At 45.6% G+C, this 26673-nt stretch overlaps 1 protein-coding gene across 4 annotated transcripts in view; it reads right to left on the reverse strand.

Annotated features, from left to right (window-relative positions):
- LOC123763654 (zinc finger protein 84) overlaps nucleotides 1–26673 on the reverse strand; it is a 114732-nt gene that overhangs the window by 25478 nt on the left and 62581 nt on the right. Inside the window, exon 1 of one of the 4 annotated variants that reach the window (XM_069302174.1) lies at nucleotides 3939–4284. The exons of the other annotated variants lie outside the window; for them this stretch is intronic. The gene's annotated coding sequence lies outside the window, so the exon portion shown is untranslated. Of the gene's footprint in view, nucleotides 1–3938; nucleotides 4285–26673 lie in introns of those variants that run through there. 4 annotated transcript variants of the gene reach the window in all.

The following is a 26673-nucleotide window of genomic DNA, read 5'->3' on the forward strand; positions in this document are numbered from 1 at the left end:
AGGTCAGCCTGTACGCGTATCAACACCCTCGTCTTCCGAGGCAAATTTTCCGAGCAAATCCTGCTCGTATTCCAAAAAACTCGTATACGGGGACACTCGTATTCCAAGGTACCACTATATATGTATTGCGCAGTTTAAGGGTTAAATCTTGCGCAGAACTCTAAAACTTTATATGCAGTGATGCGCACTTTTGTGTCAGTTACTCAACACTTCATATGAAGTGTTGCGCAGTTTAAGGGTTAACCACTGCACTGCGCCACCAGAGATAACATGGGGTATGGCGGTGCACCGCCCAACCCAGAAGCAATGTTAGGATATTGTAAGATTCGAAATGCATGTGTGGTAGGTTGAGTATGAGATGGACGCCAAAGTGGATGGGTGTAGATGTCTAGAGTGGGTGTGGATGTCTAGAGTGGGTGTGGGTGTGGAGAGTGGGTGTGGAGAGTAGGTGTGGGTGTCTGGATTGGGGAGTGGATGTCTGGATTGGGGAGTGGGTGTCTGGAGTGGGAGCAGATGTCATTAGTGGGTGCGGATATCTGGAATGCGGATGTTTCCAGTGAGCGGTAGCCATCTTGAAAAAAAAATGCCAGTCGGTATCAAAATATGGGAGCCGGTCGGCCGAGCGGACAGCACGCTGGACTTGTGATCCTGTGGTCCTGGGTTCGATCCCAGGCGCCGGCGAGAAACAATGGGCAGAGTTTCTTTCACCCTATGCCCCTGATACCTAGCAGTAAAATAGGTACCTGGGTGTTAGTCAGCTGTCACGGGCTGCTTCCTGGGGGTGGAGGCCTGGTCAAGAACTGGGCCGCGGGGACACTAAAAAGCCCCGAAATTATCTCAAGATAACCTCAAGATATATGCCCCACGGTCGCGGATTAGCTCAGTTTTGAGTAAGCAACCATGGCTGGTGCACACGCCTCTGATTCCCAATTCCCTGTTGGATGCAGTGTCAAAAGATCGCTCTCTGATGATGAAATTCAGACCTCATAGTTTAAAGGGTAATGATATTGATGAAGCAAGGCATGATAAAGACCTAACTCAAGTGTCAGATACAAGTGATACAGCATGGGATGAGGACGACACAGGGAACGTATCCAATACAGGGTGAGCACCAGGCATGCTGCGGCCTCCCAGGCCATCGCCCTCACCATTATCACAACCTGTCATCTCCAATTTTTTAAGAAAGTGATACAGTGGAACCTAGGTTCTTGTATGCCCCTGTTTTCGTATTTTTCGGCACTCGTACACAATTTCTCCCAAAAATTTGATTTGGTACTCGTTGTTTGCCTCAGTGCTCAGTATTCATTTATACACGTCCAGGTCCACTAAACGCGTGGCATCGTGGCAAGGCGTGCCTCAGTTTACAGCGTTCTGCTGAGGTGAGGACTGCCTTTGAATTCTTTGTGTAGATTTCCATTGTTTTGGGGCCTTTTTCAGTTTCCGAACATAAAAGTAATTATCGTACTGTATATCATGCCATGGGTCCCAAGAAAGTCAGTGGTAAAGTTCAACCTAAGAGAACAACTGTGAGGATGACCATAGAACAAAATAAGAGATCATTTGTAAATCTGAAAATGGTATACGGCCTGTTAAACTTGCTAGATTGTATAGCAAAAGTACGTCAACGATATGCTTTGTAATTGCTAAGAAAAAGGAAATTATGATTGCTAAAGTGGCGAAAGGTGTAATAACAGTCACGAAACAAAAAAAACACAAACACTTGAGGTTATTATTAATTTGGATAAACAACAAGCAGTTAGCAGGTGACAGCGTTTCACAGGCCATCATTTGTGAAAAAGCAAGGATGTTGCATGAAGATCTTATAATGTTTATCCCTGGAACGAGTGATGCAGACACGAAAGACTTTAGGGCAGGCAGGGGGATGGTTTGAGGAATTTATAAAAGAGAAGTGGCATTCATAGTGTAGTGAGGCATGGTGAGGGTGCCAGCTCAAACAAACCAGCGGCTGAAAGATTTGTTCGCGATTTTGAAGATTTTGTAGATAGTGAGGAATTCATACCACAACAAGTGTTTAATTGTGATGAGACAGGGCTATTCTGGAAAAAATTGCCAAAGAAGACATACTCCCAAGACGAGACGTCGTTGCTCAGATAGAAGCCTATGAAAGATAGGTTTACTCTTGTGCTGTGTGGTAATGTGAGTGGTGATTTGAAAATTAAACCCTTGCTTGTGTATCATTTCGAAAATCCAAGGGTTTTTCAAAAAATATAATGTGCAGTAAAACAAACTGTATGTCATGTGGAGGGCTAATAGTAAGGCATGGGTGACAAGGAAATATTTTACAGAGTGGGTGAATAAGTGGTTTGCCCTGCCATCAACAAATATCTGCAGGAGAAAAGTTTGCCACTTATGGCCCTGCTTCTCCTCGACACTGCTCCTGCCCATCCTCCAGGCTTGGAGGATGCATTGTTGAAGGAATTTAGTTTTGTTACAATAAAGTTCCTTCCTCCCAAGACCAAAATCATTTCCAATTTTAAGAAACTTTATGGCAGAGCACTTTTCCGGAAATGTGTCAAAGTGACTGATGCCACAAACCTCACCCTCAAAGAGTTCTGGAAAAAACATTTTCACATTCTGAGTGCTTTAAACCTCATAGACAAATCCTGGGAAGAAGTGACTCTAGAAGTGTGGCCTGAATGTGTTCCAGAATGAGACTTTGAGGGGTTTGAGCCTGAACTTGAAGTGTCTCTTGTTGAGGAAATTGTTTCTCTGGGCTGGCAATTGGGCTTGGAGATAGATGGTGCTGATGTAGAGGAGTTGGTGGAGGAACACAGTGAAGAACTGACCACCGACAAATTCCTAGCCCTTCAAAAGGAGCAGCAACAAGAGGCAGCTGAGGAAGTTTCTTCAGAGGAGGAGGAGGAGGAGGCAGTAGAGGATGTTCCTTCCTCAACACTTAAGAAATGGTGCACAGTATGGGAAGAAATGCAAAGTTTTGTTGAAAAGGCTCATCCAAATAAAGCTGTAGCAAGCTGTTGTGTTAACCTTTTTAACCACTTAACTGCGCCAGTCGAGTATTCTCGGTTGGTGGGAAACTGCGCCAACCGAGAAAACTCTAATTTTTTTGTACCCATTCAAAACGCGAGCGTGGTTGGTTGTATACGAGATGGATGCCTGAGGCCATCAGTGAGCGGCGGCCATTTTGAAAAAAAAAATCCCAGAATACCCCAGGCCCAAGGGTAGCCTCAGTTTTGATCGAGCAACCATTGCCGACGCACGCGCCTCCAGCTCCCAGTCGCCTGTGGGACGTGCTGTTGCAAAACCTCTTTCTCCAGGGAAGATAAACCAGCTTATTGTTTGAAGATGAAGTGGAATATTATACTGATGACCCAAGAGTCGATAGAGACATAACACAAGGGGTCCAGTGGAAGTGAAACAGATACAGATGAAGACAATATAGTGAGTTCAAGGTGAGCTGCACACACAGGTCATCACAGGTCATCACCCTTGCCAGTATTAGTAGTATAGTGGAGTCAATTGTGGCGGTGCTACAAGGAGAACGGCTGAATTTGTGTAGGAGGACTGTGATATTTTTGTACCACACAAACCTCAGTTTGATGATAGTGATGTGGGGGGTTGCACCCATGTTCCCGTACACAGGTGAAGACATGATGGAAATGGAATATTTTCGTGCATATTTTGATGAGCAGTTCATGCAACATCTTGTTGCCAAAGCCAACAGATATGCAGGGCAACTTATTGAAGGAGGAATATTACAGGCATACAGGATTATTGGAACAAAAAAGCTACTGTTCCATCACCTTTGTTCAACAAATACATGTCACGAGACTGGTTCCTGCTACTACTACGGTGCCTACACTTTGAAAACCTGTAAAATTTTGATAGAAATGATCGACTTTGGAGTGTGAGAAAAGTGTTCAATGATCTCAGAGGGAAATTTCGTGATTACTTTGTACCTGGACAGAATGTTGTCATTGATGAATCCCTAATTCTTTTCAAGGGACGTCTTCTCTTCAAACAGTACATCCCATCAAAACGGCACCGTTTTGGCCTCAAATTTGTTGTACTGTGAGACTGTGACACCAGAATGGTGATCGATATACAGTATTATATTCTGGTACAGACGTAGACATATCCTCAGAGGATCCTCTCGCGTTTTCTGGCAGTGTAGTGAAGACGCTAATGGAACCACTGCTGAACAAAGGGCACATTCTGTACACTGACAATTATTATACGAGCCCCTTGCTAACAAAGTTCTTGCTTGAACATAACACGGGAGTGTGTGGCACTGTAAAGACAAATAGGAAAGAAATGCCAGTTTTTGAAAATAATATTGGTGTAGGTGATTGTGAACTTAGAAAATGTGACAAAATATTAGCAGTGCATTGGAAAGACAAACGTGAAGTCAATATGTTGACAACAATTCACACTGGTGAAATGCTTGACAGTGGCAAAGTGAGGTATCGAGGTGATGGATCATTGTTCAAGCCAGATTGTATCATTGACTACAATATAAATATGAGACTTGTAGATAAATGTGACATGATGGTTGGTGCCGTCGAGTGTGTCCGCAGAACTGTAAAGTGGACAAAGAAATTCTTCTTTCATCTTGTGGATGTAACAGTACTCAACTGTTTCAACATGTTTTTGATGAAAACGGGCAAAAAACCATCAATTCGGTAGTGTTTAGTCAAGCTCTGCTGTCACAATTACTCGTCAAGTATGGCCAGGAAGATAGCGTAAGGACAGTTTATCATGCCCCAACCGGAGCGCATTTGGTTTCCAACAGACTGGCTGGTAAAGAGGCTTTTGCAATTCACAAGCCTGCCTACCTACCACCTACAGGAACTAAGGCCAAAGGCATACGTGAGTGCATTGTTTGCAAGCACTCAGAACGAAAACCAAGGAAGCGAAAATCTGTTTGTACCATAGTCGAGTGCAAAGTCCTGGTGTCTCATGGACTGCTGCTTTGAATATCACTCGCTTGCTAAGTACTAATACAGTGTGTTACTTTGTAAATAGTGTGTGAAACTGTATATAATGTATTATTAGTGAATGTAGAACAAGTAATATTGCAACAATAAACCTTTATTGAGGACACTTTAGTGACACATGTATCACAGTTCCATGGAACATTATGGACGTTATACTTTATATACATTGTCAGGACACATATATATATCTGATACGATACGAAAAAAAATTAGAAAGCATTGAAAATACATAGAAATAATATTTGTAAATATAACTGTGGCAACTGGCAGGTGTTGAATGGCCCGCGCGACAGTGTCTGGAGGAGTTACGCATGAGCGACCAGCCCTTGATGACGTCACACCTTGTCCACATCCTCACGGCCAAAGTAACTGGAATTTGACATTAATTTTTATATACATGTGTTCAGGGAAGGAAATTCATTATTTTAAAAAGAAAAAATAATTTGGAGGAACACTTGATTTCATGCGCACCGGGGGAATTTCACAATAAACTCGGCGCAGCACGGTGGTTAATGACAATGTGATGTCTCACTTGAGATAAGTGATTCAACATAGGGAAAAACAAGTGTCCTTAGACAGGTTTTTACTGAGAAAAACAAGCAGTGAGCCACAACCAGGTCCTAGTGGTATGCAGGCAAAACGTAAGAGAGAGAGAGTACGCCAGAAATGTCATCACTGCCTGATGTTATAATGGAAGGGGACTCCCCTTCCAAATAGTAACACCTCTCCTCCTCCTTCCCCCCTCCCTCCTCATCGTCTTCCATATGCCAACAAGAGTCATCCATGAAGGTAAGGCACTATGAGTAGTTTTCTGTATAAAATAGATTTTTTAGGTAATATATTGGGGGTGTGGAACGGATTAATTCAATTTACATTATTTCTTATGGGAAAATTTGTCTCAGTACAGGCATACCTCAGAATAAGAGTTTAATCCGTTCCTGGAGACGCCTCGCCTTCCGAAAACTCGCATTCCGAAGTTAATTTCCCCATAAGAAATAAAGGGAAATGAATTAATCCGTTCCTGACTACCCCAAAAACCCCACATCAAACTAAATTTTTATACCTAATTTACCTAATTCATCTAAATAAACCTACAAAACTGTGTTCCAGTTATTACTTACCTTACTGTCGAGTGCTGTAGGCGTATGGAAGATGGTGAGGAGGGGGGAGGAGGAGAGGAGTTACTGTTTGGAAGGGGAGTCCCCTTCCATAATCACATCACATAACCCCATGCCTTGTAACACTATGGATACCACTTCTCTTTCTAAATTTTTCAAACCAGCCCCTGCTTGCCTTAAACTCTTTCTTATCTGCATCACTCGTTGCAGGGGTATTCTTTAGAAGGTCTTCGTGCAACACCCTGGCTTTCTCACAAATAATGGCCTCCGAAACACTATCACCCCTCAACTCCTTGTCGTGTATCCAAATTAATAACAACTTTTCCACTTCTTCAAGTATTTGTGCCGTTAATGTTCTTACTCCTTTTGCCACTTTAGCACCCATAATCTTATTTTTCTTCTTAAGTATAGTGCATATTGTTGATGTGGCTTTGTTGTACTGCCTACAAAGTTCAACAACACGTGTACCGTTCTCATGCTTCCGAATGATCTCTTGTTTCTCCTCTATTGTCATCCTCACAGGAGCTTTCTGGCCTTTATCCTTACCACTGGCTTTCTTGGGACCCATGGTGAGATATATAATAACAAATTGTATAGACAAATCACCAAAAATCCAACAAAACACTGAAAATCCGCGAGAAGAATTGATGTGGGGGTAGTCACTGAGCGCCAGACAATAATAAACTGAGGGGCGGCGGGGCGGAGGGGCGACGAACGCGCTAGGTCGGCTGTACGCGTATCAACAAACTCGCGTCCAAACTCGCCTCCCGAAGTAACCCTCGCCTTCTGAGACAAATTTTTGGAGTAAATACACCTCGCCTTCCGAAAACCTCGCATACAGGGACAATCGCATTCCGAGGTACCACTGTATTCATATTTTTCGGAATTCGTACCATCTCTGGGAATGGATTAACTACGAAAACTGAGGTACCCCTGTACTATAGATGAATCATATACTGGGATGAGTGATGCTGCTTGTGATACAAGTAGCACAGATGAACAGTGTTAGCGGCTTCCATGGTGGTGTTACTGTGCCAATGGTGGTGGTGCCAGTACAAGGAGCACGGGTGAATTCACACTGGAGGACTGTGATAATTTTGTACCAAACAACCCACAATTTGATGATTCTGATGTTTGTGTTGCACCCACTTTCCTGTATACAGGAGATGATAAGAGTGAAAGTGAATATTTTATGGCTTAATTTGATGAACCATTCATGCAACATCTTGTTGATGAAACCAACAGGTATGCATTGCAACTGCAGCTTATTGCAGGTGGCTTATTACCTTGTTCATGTACAACATGATGGAAGAACACCACTGTGGCTGAATTATATGGGTTCTTAGCTCTGAGTCTGCTTATGAAACATTCCATGAAACATGTAATACAGGATTATTGGAACATGCTTAGCCTAGTTCCAAGCCCAGTGTTCAACAAGTACTTGTCATGAGACAGGTTTCTGACATTTCTTCAATGCCTACACTTTGAAAATGGTATGGACGTCTGGAATGGGTGTGGATGTCTGGAGTGGGTGTGGATGTCTGGAGTGGGTGTGGATGTCTGGAGTGGGTGTGGATGTCTGGAGTGGGTGTGGATGTCTGGAGAAGGTGTAGATGTCTGGAGTGGGTGTGGATGTCTGGAATGGGTGTGGATGTCTGGAGTGGGTGTGGATGTCTGGAGTGGGTGTGGATGTCTGGAGTGGGTGTGGATGTCTGGAGTGGGTGTGGATGTCTGGAGTGGGTGTGGATGTCTGGAGTGGGTGTGGATGTCTGGAGTGGGTGTGGATGTCTGGAGTGGGTGTGGATGTCTGGAGTGGGTGTGGATGTCTGGAGTGGGTGTGGATGTCTGGAGTGGGTGTGGATGTCTGGAGTGGGTGTGGGTGTCTGGAGCGGGTGTGGGTGTCTGGAGTGGGTGTGGGTGTCTGGAGTGGGTGTGGGTGTCTGGAGTGGGTGTGGGTGTCTGGAGTGGGTGTGGGTGTCTGGAGTGGGTGTGGGTGTCTGGAGTGGGTGTGGGTGTCTGGAGTGGGTGTGGGTGTTTGGAGTGGGTGTGGGTGTCTGGAGTGGGTGTGGGTGTCTGGAGTGGGTGTGGGTGTCTGGAGTGAGTGTAGGTGTCTGGAGTGGGTGTGGAAGTCTGGAGTGGGGAGTAGGTGTCTGGAGTGGGTGTGGGAGTTTGGAGTGGGTGTCAGTAGTGGGTGTGGGTGTAGGTGTCTGGAGTGGGTGTGGAAGTCTGGAGTGGGGAGTGGGTGTCTGGAGTGGGAGTGGGTGTCTGGAGTGGGTGTGGGTGTCTGGAGTGGGTGTGGGAGTTTGGAATGGGTGTCAGTAGTGGGTGTGGATGTGGGTGTCTGGATTGGGGAGTGGGTGTCTGGAGTGGGTAGTGTTGTGTGGGCACTGTCATGTGCATGCCTGCATATTGGTGTCAGGTCCACATTAAGCTAAGAGATGAACAGGACTAGCATACATTAACCCTAGCTGGGGACGGGTCATGGGTGGGGGGGTGGGGGGTCATTAGTTATGGGTAGTGGGAGAGTTGGAAGTGGCGCAGGAGTTGCTTAATCATATTTTTTATTTTTTATTTATATATGAATGAGTTCTTGCATTCTTGTACAGCCACTAGCACACATAGCATTTCGAGCAGATCCTTAACCCTTGTGTTGCTAAGGGTTAATTAGCCTTTGTCACCCACAGGTGCATACAAAAAAAAAAATTCTTCCTAACTTGTTAAGTTGTGTTCCCTGACCACGAGAAAAAATAAATAATTGTACTTACTGACGACGTAATTGAGCCGACAATATGGGCGATGAGGTCACAACCTGCATGTTTGCTCAAGCAAGGTGCATCACGGAGGCATCGCACGCGGTCTTCAAGCAGCCACAGTTGCCACGGATTTATTTCTGCATCATTATTTACAGTGTCTGGGCGTATTTTATCACTAATATTATTCACTAATTGTGTTGCATATAATGTTACATCATGGTCAATGGTAATAAATGTTGCATACATCGAGTATACACATGCGCACACAAATGTTTTTCTTTATGCCAATATAATATGTATTCACATTGTTCATTATTATATTTACACACATGCATGCACTATATACAGTTTTTTGCACAATTATTGCACATTTAGAAGTTTTGGAGAGAGTGGTAGTTGTTGAAGCAGTCGACAGCACACAAAGGGACTGCACACGCTTCACACCATGTTTGCACAAGTTTACGTTTCTGATCTCTCATTTTTGTTGTTTTACAAACTAAGCAATCACGTTGGCCTATTGCACGCTTTCCAGCTGGTGGCAAATGTTTTAGTCTGTGTGCTTGAAAGGCCTCCATGTGAGCGAGCCTGGGTATAGCAGCATGCTGCAACACTGGGTTCATGATGGGTCTTTGTATGCCAGGAACATCTTTGCCAAAATTTTCTAATAACTGTGTCGCAAGTGTAAAAGCAAACGAACGGAAACTTGGTTTACGTCCAGTTTTCACCAGATACATATTGTAGCAGTTCAGCATGCTCATGTCAACAAGATGAAAAAACACTTTTTTTGTCCACTTCAATGTTTTCCACGCACACTCGATAGTGCCCACCATCATGTCAGATTTATCAACCAAATGCATGTTGATATTATAGTCAAGAACCCAATCTGGCTTATATACTGGATCTTGTGTTACTCGGTTCACCTTGCCACTGTTCACCATCGTACCATCATGAACGGTTGTCATGAAGTTCACTTATCTTTTGTCTTTCCACCTAACTGAAGAGTAGGTGGAAATTCATCACATTTTCTTAGCTCGCAGTCACCAACTTCAAGTTTATTTTCAAACACTGGCATTTCCCTTCTTCTTGGCTTTACTGTGCCAACCAATCCAGTTCTATTTTCAATCAAAAGCCTAGCTAGTAAGGGACTTGTATAGCAGTTATCCGTGTACAAAATGTGGCCCTTGTTCATCCATGGTGCCATTCAGTGACTTCACCACACTACCTGAGAAACCATGTTGGTCATTTCTGGGAATGTCAACATCGCTAGCAGAATACAGAATCATGTGTAACACGTAACCTGTTTCACAGTCACAAAGAACAAAGAATTTCAATCCAAATCTGTTGCATTTGGAGGGAATATACTGCTTGAATGCAACACGTCCTTTGAAAAGCACAAGGGATTCATCAATCACTAGCTTCTGTGCTGGTACGTAGAAATCTCTGAACTTTCCAATCACTTCATTCATATAGCGCCTGACTCTCCAAAGTCTATCACCCTCTGTCTGGTCCTCATTACTTGCAAAATGTAGACACCTGAGGAGTATCTGAAACCTGTCTCGGGACATATACTTCCCAAAGAAAGGTGTTGGAATAGTCTGGTCTTTGCTCCAATAATCAGTGATAGCGTGTTTAACACAATGCTTCACCACACATTTTTCAACATACATATTGCTAAAAATACAGTGGCACCTCGACTTAGGATTGCCCCAACTTACAATAATTTCGAGTTACAATGTAAATTTGATCGAAAAATGCGACTCGACATATGATGGTGTCATCGCCTAACGATATTTGTTGCTACACATTTCGGTCGACCGAGCGCATAGTTCCCGGTCACGCGGGCCGACCTGCCTCAGTTTACTACAGCTGCCCGCTTAGTGACGATCACGCCTAAGAAATTCCTTTTTTGTGGTGATTTTTTGCATTTTGAACATAAAAGTAATTATTATACATCACGCCCTGAGTCCCAATAAAGTCAGTAGTAAGGTTCAACATATGAAAACCCATGTAAGGATGACCATAGGGCAAAAACAAGAGATCATTCGTAAATGTGAAGATGGTGTGCAGGTTGTTGAACTAGCTAGGCAGTACAACAAATCTCAGTCAAGGATATCCATCATACTGGCCAAGAAAAAGGATATTATGAGTGCTAAAGTAGCAAAAGGCGTATCAATAATCACGAAACATAGAACACAAACACTTGAGGATGTTGAGTAGTTATTATTATTTTGGATACACAGCAAGGAGTTAGCGGGTGATAGAGTTTCAGAGGCCATCATTTGTGAAAAAGCAAGGAAATTACATGAAGACCTTTTAAAGGAAACCCTTGGAATGAGTGATGCAAATGCGAAAGAGTTTAAGGCGAACAGGGGATGGTTTGAGAAATTTAGGAAAAGAAGTGGCATTCATAGTGTTGAGAGTATTGTGTGTTGCAAGCTGGTTAGGTTATCTTGAGTTGATTTCGGGGCTTTAGTGTCCCCGCGGCCCGGTCCTCGACCAGGTCTCCACCCCCAGGAAGCAGCCCGTGACAGCTGACTAACTCCCTGGTACCTGTTTACTGCTAGGTAACAGGGGCATAGGGTAAAAGAAACTCTGCCCATCGTTTCTCGCCGGCGCCTGGGATCGAACCCGGGACCACAGGATCACATGTCCAGTGTGCTGTCCACTCGGCCGACCGGCCTCCTTGGTGGTGGAGGAACACAGCGAAGATCTGACCACCGAAGAACTTCACAGGGAACAGCAACAAGAGACAGCTGAGGAAATTTCTTCAGGGGAGGAGGAGACAGTACAGAATGTCCCTTCCTCATTAATTAAGAAAATGTGTGCAGCATGGGAAGAATTGCAAACTTTTGCTGAAACGACTCACCCAAATCACGGTGCAGTAGGCCATTGCCTTAACCTTTTTAATGACATTGTGATGCCTCACTTCAGACAAAAATTAAAACATGGAAAAACAAAAATCTCTGGAATGGTGTTTAGCGAAACAAACAAGCAATAACTCACAACCAGGTCCTAGTGGTATGCAGGCAAAACATAAGAGAGAATGTACCCCAGAAAAGTCATCACTGCCTGATGTTATAATGGAAGGGGACTCTCCTTCCAAACAGTAACACCTCTCCTCCTCCCCCTCCTCACCATCTACCATATGCATCAAGAGTCCTCCATAAAGGTAAGATAAACATATGTACTATATTGTAGTTAGAATAAAACATTGTATTCAGTATAAAATGTATTTGTAAGTTAATATTTTAGAGGGTGGGGAACGGATTAATTCAATTCCCTTTATTTCTTATGGGAAAAATCGCTTCGACTTACAATATTTCGACTTACGATCCATCTCTGGGAACAAATTACCATCGTAAGTCGAGGCCCCACTGTACATACATCTCACCTACAGTTGTGTTTTTCCAACGCTGCAATCGTGTATTCAGAGGTACCTCGGTTTAAGAGTTTAATCCCTTCCTGGAGACAGCTCGTAATCCAAAAACTCGTAAACCGAAGCTAATTTCCCCATAAGAAACAATGGGAAATGAATTAATTCGTTCCTGACTACCCAAAAACCTCACTTCAAACTAAATTTTATACCTAATTCATTTAAATTTACACTACAAAAGTATGTTCAAGTTATTACTTACCCTTGCTGATGAATGCTGTAGGCATATGGAAGATGGTGATGAGGGGGGAGGAGGAGAGGTGTTACTGTTTGGAAGGGGAGTCCCCTTCCATTATAACATCAGGCAGTGAGGACCTCTCTGGTGTGTACTCTCTGGCATGTTTTGTCTGCATACCACTAGGTCCTGGTTGTGGCTCACTGCTCGATTTTCTCACAACAAAGCGGTCCATTGATGATTGTTTTTTCCTTCTTCGCAAGATGTCTCTGTAGTGAGGCATCACAATGTCATTGAAAAGAACAATGAAACGGCCTACTACAGTTTTCTCAAGGCGAGTCGTTTCAATAAAAGTTTGCATTTCTTCCCACATCTGACACCACTTCTTAATGGTTGTGGAAGGGACATTCGCTGCTACCTCATCCTCCTCCACAGGAGAAACATCCTCAAGCTGTGTCTTCTTGCCGTTCCTTGTGAAGGGCTTGGAGTTCTTCGGTGCTCAGTTCTTCGTTGTGTTCTTCCACCAACTCCTCTACATCAGCACCATCCAATTCCAAGCCCATTTGCCGGCCCAGAGTAACAATTTCCTCAACAATAGGCACATTATTTACAGGTTCAAACCGCTCAAAGTCTAGTTCTGTCACACATTCAGGCCACAATTTTCTCCAGCCAGAGATCAGGGTTCTTTGAGTCACTTCTTGCCAGGCTTTATCAACAAGTTTTAAAGCACTACAAATGTTAAAATGGTCTTTCCGAACTCTTTGAGGGTGAGTTTTGTGGCTTCAGTCACTTCAAAACATTCCCGGAAAAGTGCCCTTTCATAAAGTTTCTTAAAATTCGCTATGATTTTCTGGTCCATAGGCTGAATTAGAGGAGTGGTGTTAGGAGGAAGTAAGTTTACTGTGAGAAATTTACTGTATCTGTGCAACATTCCATCTTCCAGGCCTGGAGGATGAGCAGGAGCATTGTCGAGGAAAAGCAGGGCCTTGAGTGGCAAATGTTTCTCCTGCAGATATTTTTCTATGGCAGGGCACACCACTGCATTCACCCACTCCAAAAAAAAAATCCTAGTCACCCATGCCTTATTATTAGCCCTCCACATCACACACATTTGTTTTTTCTGCACTTTATACTGTTTGAAAACCCTTAGATTTTCAGAATGATACACGAGCAAGGGTTTAATTTTCAAATCGCCCTTCATTTGAACACAGCACAAGCTATGTTCAAACCTATCTTTCATAGGCTTGTGTCCGGGCAATGATTTTTCCTCCTTGGTAATGTATGTCCTCTTAGGCAATCTTTTCCAGAACAGTCCTGTTTCATCACAATTAAACACTTGTTGTGGTAGGTATCCCTCAGCCTCTGCAAACTCTTTAACCCTCAAACCGCGCATATCATATATAAATGATATCAGTTACAAAACCGAAACCGCGCACATCATTTATATATGATTTCGTGTCTAGCGATATAATTTAAACTCCCCGCCTGGGATAGGGGCAGCTATAGTACAGCCACGACCGATAGTTGCCAGATGCCACCTAGAAAAAAAATACAGGCCAACATTCTTGGGTGTGAGAGCGTCAGTATTGAGCAAGCCACCAAGGCTGGCGCACGCAGCACGAGCTCACAGCACCGCTGTTCAGCTTGTGACCACAGCATCGCCTACAAATACCATAATATATATGATACTGCTATTATTTAGCAGTGAGAGTATTACTGAAGCCCCCTGACTGTGATAAAACTGACCAGGATTCTGATAATAGCAGGATTGTGGTGATATTTAGCGCTGTGCTCCGTGGAGGGAGGCATAAGGCTGTGCGAGGGAGGGTTGTGGCGTCGTCTTCTGACTGTGTGTGGCCACCATTTATTGACTGCACTCACCATACCAGCTTAGTGGTTCGATATCGTGAAGACAAATGTAGATACTTATATATAACGTGTGTATAGAGGGTATAAACAGCAAGAGGAGTAGGTTGGGAGCCGCCATTTTGGTGAGGGCGGTGGCGTTGTCTGCACGACTTATCATGTTGTTTACTGGTGACCACAATAGTCTTTGGGCACCATACCAGCTTATTTGTTCAGGTATGGCGAATAAAACAGGTAGATACTTATATATAATATGTGTATATAGCGTAATAACACCACAAACAGTATTGTTGAAGGACAAATATTAGTGCGTCTGGCCTTGAGGGCGGCCGCCGATCAGCTGACTGTGTGAGTAGCTACGTCTTTGTGGCCTTTACTCACCATACAAGCTTAGATGTACAGTTATGGTGAACAAAACATGTAAATACGTATATATAACGTCTGTGTATAGTGAATAAATACAGAAAGAGTATTGTAGGAGGTGAATGAGGGTGAGTGAGGTGGTGTTGAGGGAGGGAGTGGCAGTGAGTGGCTCGCTGGTGTTTGGCGGTCACTCCTCGTTGCTTTTTGACTCACAAGACCAACTTAGTAGTTCGTTATGGTGTACAAAACATGCAAATACTTATATATAACCTGTGTATATAGTGTAACAACAGCAAAACTATTTGTTTATTGTTTTATGAACATAATAATTGAATCACTAATATGCACACCATAATTTTGAGTACAGCGATGGTTCACACATTTTATAATATAAATATACCACAATTCACTGTATGGAATAATATTACTGCAAAAAAACTAAGAAAAAATCAATCAGAGACATTGAAATAATTAGGTAATAATATATTTGTGGCAACTGCCATCTGACAGCTCGGGCGGAGTAGACCTCATCTGGCGAAGGCTCTGCCAACGCCCCTTTTTTTCCACACTTCCCTACCCTATTGCGGCTAAAATATGCCACCTACGATTTTTTTGTTATTTTTTCCGTGATCAGGGAACAAGAATGAACACTTCTATAAGACGAAAGAATTTTTTGGAATTTTTTTTTTTTGTTGCGCCTGTGGGTGTGAATTCCATTTGGGCCCCTAGCGGTTTGAGGGTTAAATTCTTCAATAAATCTTCTTTTTCTAAATTTCTCAAACCATCCCCTGCTTACCTTAAACTCTTTCATATCTGCATCACTCGTTCCAGGCGTTTTCTTTACAAGGTCTTCGTGCAATACCATGGCTTTCTCACAAATGATGGGCTCTGAAACTCTATCACCCTTTAACTCCTTGTTGTGTATCCAAATTAATAACTTTTCCACAGCCTCAAGTATTTGTGGTCTTTGTTTCGTGATTGTTCTTACGCCTATTGCCACTTTAGCACTCATAATGTCCTTTTTCTTGGCAAGTATAATGCTTATCGTTTACGTAGATTTGTTGTACTGCCTACATTGTTCAACAACACATGCACCATTTTCATGCCTCCGAATGATCTCTTGTTTTTCCTCTATTGTCATCCTCATATGCGATTTCTTGCCTTGATCCTTACCACTGGCTTTCTTGGAACGCATGGTGAGATATATAATACCAACTTTTATGGTCAAATGGCCAAAAATAAAAAATAAAACTGTAAATCCTGGTGAAGAATTCAGGCGGGATAGTCACTGGGCACGAGGCACTGGTAAACTGAGGGGCAATCGCCGTGCCACCACGCTAGGTCGGCCTGTACGCGTATCAACACCCTCGTATTCTAATGTAAATTTTCCGAGCAAATCCTGCTCGTAATCCAAAAAACTCGTAAACAGGGACACTCGTAATCCGAGGTACCATTGTATTCTGTGATCTCTTTTCCAATGAGATGAGCCTCATGAAAGTTCGTTTGGTGTACAATATATTCCATCAGCGGCTCATCATAAAATGCTGTAAAATATTCCATTTCACACATGTCCTCACCATTATCCGGGAAAAGGTCTGTAATCCTAACGTCTTTATTGTCAAAGGCAGGAATTAGAGGAATAAAATCGTCACCATCACTCCACACAAGTACACCTGGTGTCCAGCGAGATGCAACAGCAGCACGACGGTGAGGAAGCGATGCACACCGTGGACCAGGAGCTGAAGCCCGTCTATGTAAAGTACGGCCGCTACGTGCACGTGGGGTGAAAGCACGTGAACATGAGAGTCTTGGTTCCTCATGTTGTTCCATGTGGTGGTGCTTGGCTGGGCGAGACACTACTGACGTGACAAATTCTCGCCCAGTAACACCACTCATACTAGCAACAGGCACGGTAACACTATGCTCTGAATCCACGCCACTAAATCCAGAAAATGAGTCACCTTCCTCTGACTCGTCGCCCAAAATATTCTCATACTCTAAATAAGCACAGGAACTGTGTGGTTGTGGGTGGACTGGGGTAGACACTGGGCGGGGTGGCATGGGTGAGTATGTAGGCCTCGCCATGGGAGGAGGCTGTATCTAATTTTCACTGTCTGTGCTACTATCATTGGTCAATTGTGTATAGTCCTTATCATTGTCAGTCATCAAAATCACTTTCTTCACCATCAGAAAATAATTCACTAGTTATTTGCTCTTAGGTAAGTGATTGCGTGGTGTGTGTCCTGGAGGCGTTCGGCCGTGCGCTTGCCAGGGTGACCGCTGGGTAACTGAGGCCTCCCACGCAATGGTAGCATAAGCTGGATTTTTTTACAAACTGGCGGCTGTTTACTATAGCCTCTGGGCAGCGTATGGGGGCCCCCCTAGCCCACTGGCCGTTCAAATCTTGCGCGGTACTCCAACACATCATATGACGTGATGCTCAATTTATTGCGAGTTACTCAACACATCTTTAGAGATGTTATCTTGAGATGATTTTGGGGCTTTAGTGTCCCCGCGGCCCGGTCCTCGACCAGGCCTCCACCCCCAGCAAGCAGCCCGTGATAGCTGACTAACACCCAGGTACCTATTTTACTGCTAGGTTACAGGGGCATAGGGTGAAAGAAACTCTGCCCATTGTTTCTCGCCGGCACCTGGGATCGAACTCAGGACCACAGGATCACAAGTCCAGTGTGCTGTCCGCTCAGCCGACTGACTCCCACATCATATGACATGTTGCGCAGTTTAACCCTTAACATGCTCGGGGTTTAATATCCTGTCATCCCCACAGGCGCATGTCATTTTGAAAAAAAAAAAAAATTATTTTTTCTTTCTAATCTGTTAATTTGTGTTCACTGATCACGGGAAAAATAATAAAAAAATCGTAAGTGGCATATATTGCCCGCTATAGGGCGGGGAAGTCTGGCAAATTATAGGCGCTGACTCAGCGTGCGTCCCAGGCGGTCTGTTGCTCGCAAGCTGTCAGGACGGAGTTGCCACAAAGAGATAATTACCGAATTATTTCAATGTCTCTGATTGATTTTTCATACTATTTTTGCTGTAATATTATTCCATAGTGTGTAGTTTGATATATTTATATAATAAAATGAGTGAATCATTGCTGTACTCAAAAATATGGTGTGCATATTGTTGATTCAATTATGTTCATCAATCAGTGAACAAATACTTTGTCGGTTATTACATTAAAAGCACAGGTTATATATAAGTACCTGCATGTTTTGTTCACTATAACGAACCACTAAGTAGCTATTATGAGTCAAAAAGTAACAAGGAGTGACCGCCGTTTACCAGCCAGCCACTCCCGCCCTCCCTCCAGTCATCTGACTCACCCACATTCTCCTCCCACAATAATGTTTTTGCAATAATTCACTATATACAGACGTTATATATAAGTATCTACATGTTTTGTTCACCATAACTGTACATCTAAGCTTGTATGGTGAATAAAGGCACAAAGATGTGGCTACTCACACAGTCAGCTGATCGGCGGCCGCGCTCAAGGCCAGACGCACTAATATTTCTCCTCCAACAATACTGTGTGGTGTTATTACACTATATACACACATTATATATAAATATCTACCCGTTTTATTCACCATACTTGTACAAATAAACTGGTATGGTGCCCAAAGACCATCGTGGTAACCAGTAAACAACACCGTCATCTGCATGGTGGCGTCGTGCAGACGATGCCACCGCCCTCACCAAAATGGCGGCTCCAAACCTTCTCTTGCTGTTTATACCCTCTATACACACGTTATATATAAGTATCTACATTTGTGTTCACCATAGCGAACCACTAAGCTGGTATGCTGAGTGCAGTCAATAAAAGGTGGCCACACACAGTCAAAAGACATCGCCACCACCCTCCCTCCCACAGCATTACTCCTCCTTCCATGGCGCACAGCACTAAATATCACCACAATCCTGCTATTATCAGAACCCTGGTCAGTTTTATCACAGTCAGGGGTCTTCTGTAATAATATCATCGCTACATAATAGCATGAACAAGTATAATTTGGCATTTTTAGGCGATGCTGTGGTCACAAGCTGAACAGCAGTGCTGTTAGCTCATGCTGCGTGCGTCAGGCTTGGTTGCTCACTCAATACTGAGGCCAATAACACCCGGGAGTTTGGCCCACAATTTTTTTTTTAAATGGCGTCTGTTTACAAGAGCCCTGATGAAGGTGTGGTGAACCCCGTGTATCCGCGGGCTGTTTAAATATTGTGTAGTACTCCAACACATCATATGACGTGATGCGCAGTTGACTGGAACAACGTCCAGCACGTCATATGACGTGATGCGCACTTTAAGGGTTAAGGGTTAACCCTTGTGTTGCTATTTCTGTAATGGCTATAATGTAATGGCTATTTCTGTAATGGCTAACCCTTGTAATGGCTATTTTGCCATTATCACCCACAGGCGCATAAAAAAAAAAATTCTTCTAAACCTGTCTAAACCTAATCTAAACCTGTCTAAATCTAATCTAAAATCTAAACCTTCTGGCAAAAAACAGGCGCTGATTCAGCGTGTGTCCGAGGCGGTCTGCTCAGCCCAAGCTGTCAGGCAGGAGTGGCCACAAAGAGATAATTACCTAATTATTTCAATATCTCTGATTGATTTTTCTTCAGTTTTTTGCTGTAATATTATTCAATAGTGTGTAGTGTGATATATTTATATAATAAAATGTGTGAATCATCGCTGTACTCAAAATTATGGTGTGCATATTATTGATTCAATTATTGTTTTCATAAAACAATAAACAAATACTTTGTCGGTTATTACACTATATACACAGGTTATATATACGTATCTGCAAGTTTTGTTCACCATAACGAAGCACTAAGTTGATATTGCAAGTCAAAAAGCAGCGAGGTGTGGCCACCACATCTGCCAGTCAGCCACTCGTCGCCACACCCTCCCTCCCTCAATGACTCCTCACTTGCCCACATCTTCCTCCCACCATACTGTTCTTGCTTTTATTCACTATATACAGACATTATATATAAGTATCTACATGTTCTGTTCACCATAACTGTTCATTTAAGCTGGTATAGTGCCCAAAGAGCATAGTGGCCACCCCTACCCAGCATGATAAATCATGCAGATGTCGCCACCTCCCTCACCAAAATGGATTCTTCCCACACTCCTTTTGCTGTTATTACACTATATATACACGTTACATATAAGTATTTACATTTGTGTTCACCATAACAAACCACTAAGTTGGTATGCTGAGTGCCACTGAGAGCCACTGGCTCTCTCTCGCTCCCTCCCTCACCTCACCTGACTTGCCACCATTCTCCTCCCAACATACTGTTTTTGCTTTTATTCATTATATACAGACGTTATATATAAGTATCTACATGTTCTGTTCACCATAACTGTTCATCAAAGCTGGTATAGTGCCCAAACAGCATAGTGGCCACCCCTACCCAGCATGATCAATCATGCAGATGTTACCACCTCCCTCACCAAAATGGCTTCTCCCCACACTCCTTTTGCTATTATTACACTACTGTATATATACACGTTATATACAAGTATCTACATTTGTGTTCACCATAATAAACCACTAAGTTGGTATGCTGAGTAGCAGTGGCCTCCCTCCCAGGGAGGGAGGGAGGCCACTGCTACTGGCCACTAGTAGGCAGCTGCCTACTAGTGCCAATGCAGTGCCACCTTGAGGACCCATATTTCAGACCAATTATATTAGGTTAGTATGTTTTAGTGTTATATTTTGATATTACATCATAAATAATTGTAAATATAAAACTGCTGGACATTTTTTTTTTAATATTTTTTTTTTAATAATAATTTTTCTTTTGTTATCAGGCGATCATCATGGAGCTTCCACACCTTACTGAAGGCATGCTTATCTACAAGGGTGCCAATTTTGAATTAAATTGGTCGACATCAACCACAGCCACAGGTGGCTGAACTTTGACCTTTATTTTCTACAGGTAAGTAACTAGCAACTACATGGTTGAATAACTATTTCATTTATTATTCAATTTACATGAAACTTGCACATTATATGTAGAGTTTATGCCTCTAAAACCCCAACTTAAGCTTTTTTCATAAGTTCATTTATTGATTTTATAAATATTTATAAACTTCATTTTGTTGCATAATTTTCGGGGGGGAGCCCCGTCGGCTCCCCGGAGCTTTACTGGCTGATATGCTAATGTCAGACTTTGGCATCAGTCATGTGTATGGAGTTCTAGGGCCTACCGGGGACCACGGCCAGAACCTGGCCCCCTCAGAGAGGCAAGGGGAGCAATGGCATATAGAAACCCCCGTGTGGTAGGAAGCATTCTATGTCTGCCATCGAACGGGTCAAGCATCCAGAAAGGTAAGCATTCCAAAACAAACCCCTATTCTGGTAAAAATTGCTACCTAAAGCCGAACTAGTGGATAGAACTCTTCAACAGAAAACAAGCAAACTAGTATGACGTCACACGTCACTGCGCCGCTGTCTGCGCATCTCCCCCGTCCCCTGGCGGGGGAAGGGGGAGCCCCAGACCTCCCACGCCGGCTATCCACCCATCAGTTCTTCGGCTGATGCTATAGGCACCGGTTATGTGCTCCGGCTCCAGTGGTTGTTTCAGCACTGTACCTAGAGTGTGGTGTCTGTTTTCTAGGTGGTGCATGAGCCAGGAGTGATTCTCCAGTACTCGGGCTGCATGCGCCTAGGGTTCCCTTCCCTAGGTGCCCTGTAAGTACTGCCCTTGGGGCTTGAGGCCGCCTTCCACAAATTCCTTGGGTCCTGCCCCTGCTTGGCCGTTTACTGCTTGGTTTTCGGCAGCTCTTTGTGTGCTCGGGTGTTCTGTCTCCCTTGTTCGCCTAGAGTAAGGGGCAGTTTTTGCACTGGTGGGGCGCAGGGTACTGTGCAGCTTGTCTTTACCAATCATAGCGGCCGGCTCTGTTCCGCTTGGGTACGCTGTCCTCTTGCGGGGTTTTCTTTTTCTTTTTGTTTATCTACCTGGTGGGGGGGGGGGTCTGCCTTCGTTCTTGCCCCTTGTGTCCCTTGTGTTCTGAGTATTTTCTGGTGGTACCCCCTGCTAGGTCCCCGTGCGTGTACACGTCCCGGGGGTTCAGCTCTTAGAAAGTTGTTTGGTAGCTTTGGGTGCCGGTTAGCAGTACCCTGCCTGGGATTACCTGAGCACGAGTCCTCTTATAGTAAACGCTCGGGACCCTAGGAAACCCCTGGGGGCGCGCGGGTCCGATGGATGTGACCCCAGAGTCCCCCCTCGCTTCCAGCGAGTTTGAGGGTTGCTCTCACCCTTTGTCTCTGGGTGACTCTCTGTTTTGCCTCCGTCTGCTGCCTGTGGGGTCGGTGACACCTTCGACCCCGGAGTCCTGCGAATTTGGTTGCTCATTGTGGCTCGGTTACCCAGTTGTGCTGACAAAGCGGGTGCGGGCAGCAGGGGCGTTGCACTTGAGCCTTGGTGGTGCAACGTTCTCGTGGTTTCCTCCCCGGGAGCCCCTGGGCTGCCCCGTTGTAGTTCGTTTTGGGACTTGGGGGGTGTTGATTGCTTCGGTTCCATCCACGCCCCCTTGTCTTTCCCCTGGATCACCCTTCCTGCCTGCATCCGGTTCCTTACCGTCTGTAGGTTCGGAGCGGGGTTTTTGATGGTGTTGAGACTCGGGCAGTCTCGGGGAATTCCCCTTCCGGGGTAGTGACGGGGGCATTTGAGCCTGTTCCTCCAGCCGTGTTGTATGAGTCTGCCAGTGGGCTCCCTTCCTTAGTGTTTTCACGGCTGCCCCGGTTTTCTGGTACAGCCGGGGCTTTGGGGGAACGGCTCGGCCCCGGAGCCTGTCATGTAGGTTCCCGGGGCTGGGGAGGGGCTGACTTCGGGGGCCTTGGCCCCGTTGGACCCCGTGGGGGTTTTTATCCCTCTCTAGGCGGGGCTTGTGGTTACGCGGAGTGGGGTCTTTCCTCCCCACTCGCCGTACGTGCTGTTGGGTGTCGGCCCCTCCCCGGGCTCGGTTCCTTGGCCTTTGAGTTGGTTGGTTCCGTCCTGTGGGTGGATGTTTCCTCCCACCCTTTTTTGGGACGGTGTTTTCGTCATGTTTCCCCGTTCGATGGGGTTCTACGTGACTTCTGATCTCGGGTGCGCCTGCGCCTTTGTGTGCCTTCGAGGCTAGTGTTGGCTTCTGTGTTCTCGAAGGTTCAGGAAGGTTTTCCACTACTTCCCGCATTATTGGAACGTCTGTCGGCTCCTCGTCCTTGTCGCCGTTTTGGGCTACTTGTGGCCCGGTTGGGCTACTTGTCGCCCTGTTGGGCTACTTGTCGCCCTGTTGGGCTACTTGTCGCCCTGTTGGGCTACTTGTCGCCCTGTTGGGCTACTTGTCGCCTGGTTGGGCTCTTTACTTCTTTGGCCGGTTTTATTGTTCCTGCTTCCTCTTTTGGCTACTTTTCTGGTGCAGTAGTCCTGGTTGGCGCCTTCCCGCAGTGAGGGTTGTGCGGTTCGGCCAGCGTGTCATGCGCATGCGCCCTGGAGTTTGTTTTGGTCTGAGCGGTGTTTCAGTGCTGGTGTTTTGCGCCCTTTTTGCTACGGTTCATGCCACCGTTCGCCAGATGAGTTTCTGCAGTCTGGCGTCTTTTGGCCGGGCGCTGGATGCGGTGTTGTTTATATACCTGTCTTTATTTAGGTATATTTTTGTACGACTGAGACCACACACCAGTGACTGTCCCTTTTTTCAACCCTTCCTGTCCCCCTCATGTGCATGTCCAACCCATGCTGGAGTCATTCAGGGGACCCACCTTTTTTCATGTTGTGAGGTGTGGGGGTTGTAGGGTTGGTTCTGTACTCACCTGGTAAGGCTCCTGGCTGTGCTTGCAGGGTTTGAGTTCTGGCTCTTGGGTCCCGCCTATCTGGTAGAACTTGCGGGATAGTACCAGTGAAGTGCAGTGGTGCTATTGGCACAATTGGGGAACACTGTATTACCATCAGAGGTCTGTGCTTGTTACACGACCTACTTGCGAGCATAAGCCTTCTTGCTGGTTCGTCCGTGGACTTCCAGGGCACACTAGCCTGTTTTTGTATAGCAGTTCCGGCTCATCCTGGTTGTGGGGGTATGTGGGCCGGCGGGCCGCTCCTAGCAGCTGCCTGGTGGGCCACCCTCTGGCCGGTCTAGCCTGGCCTTGGGCCGGGCTTGGGGTGTAACAGAGCTCCCAGTACCCCATCCAGCAGGTATCGAGTGGGGTTTCTCCGCCGTCGGTCGCCTGGTGCAGGTTTCTGGGCCTGCTGGGTTTTGCCGTGTCTCCGTTGGCCCTGTCTGGGGTCTGCCTGCTCCGTTTCTCTGCCTTTGCAGAAGGGAGTTGCTATTTACATGTTGCATGTTGCGGTGGTGCCTGTTGCTGCTGCTGCACGTGTGCATTGGTACCGTGTTTCACGGTGGCGTGTCCTTGTTCCTGTGTCCGGTAGTGGTGTGGCACTTTGCTGCTGTTTTCTGTCCCTGCCTGTTTGTCCACCCCTGGTTGTTTTCCTGGGGTTTTTGTGCTTCTGCTCTTTCTTCCTGCCTCCTCTGCAGCAGGGGTGTTCTGCGTGTGTTCTTGGGCGTTTTTCAGCCTGTATCCTGTGATGTGCTTCTTTGTCTCGGTCTATTGCAGTTGTTCGTACCCCTTGGTTCTGGTACTGTTCTGGCGGCGACCCTTCCGCCTTCTTTGGTTTCCTAGCTTGCCCTGCCGGTTGGTTTTTTTGGGGGGGTCTTGCGATGTCTCGCATCGGACCCGTCGTTTCTGAACTCCTGGCGGGCTTGCATGCTTTGGGAGTTTTTCTGTTCGGCAGACGTTCCATCTCCTTGTGCCGCCTGGTTTCGGTGGTCGCGCCCGAGATCTTCCCGCAGCTCCGCCTTTTTCCTGGGCTCGGAGGGGCCTTGTCGGGGCTGCTTATATTCTGCCTCGCAGTCTCGCCTCAGGTTGGTGGTCGGGTGGCTTCGTGGTAGGGGTCCCACCTGCGTGCTTCTCTTGGCAGTCCTTCCTTTTCTTGTCCCTTCTTAGGTGGTTACTCTTGTTAGCTTGGTTTACTCTCGGCTTGGTTTTCTGGTGGGGGTTGGGGGCCGTCGTCTTGCCACATACTGTCGCCTCTTTTCGGGCGGTCTGGCGGAGCTGCTTCAGCTTGCTTTCGGTCTCGGTGTTGCTTCTGCACCGTTAGTAAGCTGTCTTGTGCGTCATTTCACCTCCGGCCTGTTCGTGCGCCGCTTGCACCATCCTGGTCTCTGGTCAGCGTGCTCTGTCTTCTCCTCGGTTGGTAGTACCCCTTCGGTTCGGTGTGTTTTTTCGTCGGCTCTTTCCTTTTGGCCTTTGCCTCTGGGGGTCGAGTCGCTGAGTTTTCTTGCTCCTTCGGTTTTAGCGTTTTGGTTGTTCGGTGGCAGCAGTCTCCATCTTTTCTGGAGTGGGGTGGGGCTGCTGATTCTGGAGGGGTCCAGGGTTAGTTGGTGCTTCATTGGTCAGGCCGGGGGTGTGTCGTGTTTTGTGTTCAGTGGCGGCCCTCCGCTGTGGTTTGGGCGTTTGGGTCCGGAGCGCGTTCTGCGTTGATCCGGTTCTGTTCTTCCCGGTTCTCGGGTGATGGTGTCCCGGGTGGTCAGCCATGTTCTTGCGGCTAAGCTGCCTGTGTTCTTCCCTCATGCCTGTGGCGTTCGTGGCTTCGCTGCTCTCGCTGCCATCTGGGCGACGTGGCCTTGCGGTCTTTCGGGCATGGATTTTTGGTGTTCGTGCGGGGAGTATTGTGTCCAAACAGTATAGTGGCCACCATGCACTGCATGACAAATCACACAGCAGACAGCAGACGACGCCACGATTACGACGTCACCTCCCTCACCAAACGATTACGACGTCACCTCCCTCACCAAAACAGCTCCTCACAACATACTCCTGGTGCATATATGTGGAATTACACTATTCCACACACACTGTATATACCCATGAACATGTGTGTTCCCCATAGCGAACCACGATGCTAGTATGGTGAGCAAAACAAAAGTTACTGCCCCACAGTGAGGCTACCTCAATTCTCTTCCTTCCTCCCTCCCTCACCAAAATTTCTCCTTCCTACGCACAACGCTCATTATAACCACAATCCTGGTCACTAATACCTGTAAATGAATAATTGACCACAAGTTTATTTTGAAAAGGAACCTAAAAAGTCGTTTGAAGATTCCTAGATGGACGAAATAATGCTGTGGTGCTGTGGCTAACGCTGTGAACATCGTGAACAGCATTGAATCACTGATATTTGAACATTATACCCAGTCATTATCACACTCAGGCTCTTCAATAATACTATCATGGCTAAATAAAACAGATTATATATATATTTTGACAATATTAGGCAATGCTGCGGTCACACGCTGAACAGCAGTGCTATGCGCTCATGCTGCGAGCGCCAGCCTTGGTTGCTCACTCACTACTGAGGCTCTGACACCCGGCAATGTGGACCATGATTTTTTTTTAAGATGGCGTCTGTTTACAAGAGCCCTGAGGAAGCTGATGTGAACCCCATGTAGCCGCGGGAGTTTTGAATGGAACGTGAAAAATAAAAACACCCGGGGGCGCGTTGCACACCCTAAGCCTGGGCCTGCAGGCGCGTTGCGCAGTTAAAGGGTTAAAGGCATTATAGTAAAGGAGGCATTAGGAGGCAAAATAAAGGAGACATTAGATTGGATTATTAATTAATAATCCAATCTAATGCCTCCTTTATTAAGTAAATTTTCAAGAACTACACATTTGAAGACCAACAGCAAGATAATGTATGTGTACTCACCTAGTTGTGCTTGTGGGGGTTGAGCTCTGGCTCTTTGGTCCCACCTCTCAACCGCCAACCAACAGGTGTACAGGTTCCTGAGCCTATTGGGTTCTATCATATCTACACTTAAAACTGTTTATGGAGTCAGCCTCCACCACATCACTTCCTAATGCATTCCATTTGTCAACCACTCTGACACTAAAAAAGTTCTTTCTAT

The sequence above is a fragment of the Procambarus clarkii genome, chromosome 5, assembly GCF_040958095.1.
Source record: "Procambarus clarkii isolate CNS0578487 chromosome 5, FALCON_Pclarkii_2.0, whole genome shotgun sequence".
Classification (NCBI taxonomy): domain Eukaryota; kingdom Metazoa; phylum Arthropoda; class Malacostraca; order Decapoda; family Cambaridae; genus Procambarus; species Procambarus clarkii.